We start from the raw sequence: 3,331 nt of genomic DNA, 5'->3' as shown, positions 1-3,331 counted from the left end.
GATGGCGGGGAGCCCTCTGTCATCACAGACTGTCAGCCCCACGAGGACAGGGACATGTCTGTCCTGTTCACAGCGGTGTCCCCACTCCTCCTGACCCATGGCCAAGAGAACTCCCAGGAGCCAGAATTTCCTGAGACCGAATGGAACCCCATGGTCGACACACAGCCCTGCTAAACACCTCCTTACAGGCGTAACCCCATCCTCTAGCGGTGCAGCCTTTGTGAAATTCCATGGTGAATCAAATATCAACCAGTGCACTTCAAAGAGAAAAGGAGGGTGTGAGAACCCCCCAGAAGGAGAAAGTTGAACAAAGCAAGACAAGTCGGGGAGGTGAAAATAAACACATGTATCGTTGGTATTGTCATTTGATTGACACATCTTGAATCATTTATGGCGAGCTCCACCTCTTTCTAATAATATGGAAATCAGGAACACGGTGCTTTCAGTCATGATTAGGAGCAAGTTTCAAAGAACATCTGCAGGTGAGGTAGGCAGATGTCATGTGGTGCAGTCATTAAGGTGCGCTGTGATTTATGGGCTCCGGCGGGCGGCCACCGCGGGCTCCCTGCTGTGTGCTGGTCCCTGCAGCGTGGTCAGAGAGAGGAGTTGAGGACGTTTCTCAGGGCGATTGCCCTTGAAGAAAGATCGCCCATTCATCAAATCTGTACGGAGCGCACACCGTGGACCAGGCCCCCGCCGAAGGCCAGACGTACACTCTGATCGTGCACTGTGCTTTAATAGACGGGTGCATATGAACTCCTACTGTGCGCTCGGCACACACAGAGAGAATAAACCCAGAAGCTCAGGGTGGAGGACACACCCAGAAACCAGCAGCCCCACTCTCCCAGCCAGGGCTGTTGCTTTTCTGATCAGGGTCTTGCTTTGTACTTCAGGCTGATCTTGAACTCACCATACGGCCCAGGCTGGCCTGGAACTCGCAACGATCCTCCTGCCCCAGCTTCCCACTGTGTTCTGCTTGTGCTGTTGCTTTCAGGAGAACGTGTCCTGTGTACCACCTCCGATTCTCAGAAGCTCAGAGGCCATGGGATTGAGAAGCTGACTTTTTTTGGGGGTACCGGAATTTGAACTCGGGACCTTGCACTTGCAGGGCAGGTGGTGGAACCACTGAGCTAAATCCCAGGCCCTGAGAAGCTGGCTTTTGATGTCATAGCAACCTAGTTATGGCCTCTGGCTTTGCCACCAACAGGTGAGGAGTGGCTGGCTCTTCTGTGCCTCCGATCCCTCCTCTGTAAAGAGGATACTGCCAGATATAACACAAGATGGTCCATTACACCTCCCTTCCAGAGAGCCAGGAACTAAGCCAGGCATGGTGGTACAAGCCTGTCATCCCAGCACTCAGGAGGCTGAGGCAGAAGGATCGCCATGAATTCAAGGGTGGCCTGGGATACACAGTGAGACCCTGTCTCAAAAATAAATACCCCAAAACAAAACAAAAACTCACTAAATAATTATTTAGTATAAGTATACCCCAATGGTTGCACAGGACAGACTTATACTAAAAAGCATTTTTCAATATTCTTCTGAAATTCCAATTCAGTTAGGTGCTTTGCTGATTTTCTGGACATTTTTTGGTTTTGGAATCTGTACCCCTAGAAGGAGACAGCGATGGTTTCTGAGGGCTCCCTCTCCAGAGTGCAGTGTTGAATGGAAAAGGCAACAGAATAGGATTTATTACTCAATAACATTTATGCAAATCAAACGCACCCAAGAGCGGGCATTTAGATCTGCGTCATGACAGGTAAATGAACGTTTTCTGATGGGTCATGGAGCTGCTACCGAACAGGTTCAGGGCCTGGGTAGCAGCTGGAGGGGACAGGGAGAGAGATGAGGAGGACAGGGCACAAGAAAGTCAACGCAGAGGGGACAGGGCCTTGCCTGAGAGGCGATCAGGCTCCGTGCACACAGGGCCACTCCCTGCCCGCCGCCGTTCTGTGACGGATCTGTAAGATCGGCCTCGGGAGACCTGGCCTGGCATCTCGTGGGCCCTGTGGCTTCGGGCAGGCGACTGTCCCCTGCTGGGTCCCCGTGTTCTCTCCTGGATGACAGGCATTGTCTGTCCCAGCCCTTCTCCTCTTTAGGTAGCCGCTGAGGCCCAACACAGCGAAATCGAGCCCGCAGCTCGGCAGGACAAGGCTGTCCTCGGAGAGACCTTCAGGGCCACCTCGCCCAGCCCTCTGATCCTGCCGGCGAGGCTGAGGTTTCATCACTCGCTGCAGGCCACCTGGCAAACTCCAAAGCCGCAGGGCCCGGTGAGAGACAGAGATGCCGCGTGAGACTGTCAGGGGCCGTCGAGTCTGTGGGGATAGAGATTCCCACAGGCAGGAGGGATGAGGACCCCTGAGACTGGTTGGACTTCTGCAGGGAAGCTGGAGATGGTGTGTGTGTGTGTGGGAGCTAATTGGAAATTCTCAAGAACACTGTAGGAGCCAGGAGACATCAGCTCTGGGTCCCCAGGGAGCAGCCCCCCCTCACCCCACACACCTGAAGTGCGGCCCGGAACCCTGAGCCCAGGTTTCTCCTCTCCTGCCAGCAGAGCACAGGAGAACGTGACGTGGGACAGGGAGAAAGAGGGCTCCAGGAGAGGAAGACGGGGAAAGACACGTGGGGCAGTGGGTACTGGGGAGCTGCCCAGGGAAGCCATTATGTTTCCTTTTCAAATGAAGATGAAACTCACGACCTGAGCTAACCATGTAGAGGCTCAGATTCTGTGGCATTAAACACGTTGACAATGAGCAACCACCACCTCTATTGGTTCCAGAAGCTTTCGTCACCCCAAGCAGAAGCGCCAAACCTAAGAGCAGTCGCTTCCCGACCCCCACTCTCCCTCCAGCCCCAGGCAACCACGGCTGTCTCTAGATTTGCCTGTTCCAAACGTTTCCACCTGCGTAAATGGAATCACAGGTGCGTGGACTTCTCTGACTGCCTTCTTCCGAGTGGCCTAAGGTTTTCCCAGGCTCGTGTACCTTGCACACACATTAGTACGCCTTCTTTTCAATGGCTGAGTAATATTCCAATGGGTGCATAACATTCCATTGGAGGGTGCACTACATTTTGTTTATCCATCCACTGATGGGTTGAGGTGTCATTTCTACTTCTGGGCTTTTGTGGAAAAGTTCCTGCAGCTCTTTCTTTTTAGGGATGGTGACTCACTTTGGTGTTCAGGGACACAGGGTCAGCTGACCTATTTAGGCCCAGTAGGGACAGTGCCTGGGACCTGTGAAATGTCTTCATGTCTTTTATAATCAGAGGGGGCTGGGCATAGTTTAGCCGTAGAATCCATGCACAGCACATGTGGGACCCTGGATTCAAT

The sequence above is a fragment of the Fukomys damarensis genome, unplaced genomic scaffold (genome assembly GCF_012274545.1).
Source record: "Fukomys damarensis isolate Sample0158 unplaced genomic scaffold, DMR_v1.0_HiC HiC_scaffold_12, whole genome shotgun sequence".
NCBI lineage: Eukaryota > Metazoa > Chordata > Mammalia > Rodentia > Bathyergidae > Fukomys > Fukomys damarensis.
Note: the sequence above shows the minus strand (reverse complement) of the source record.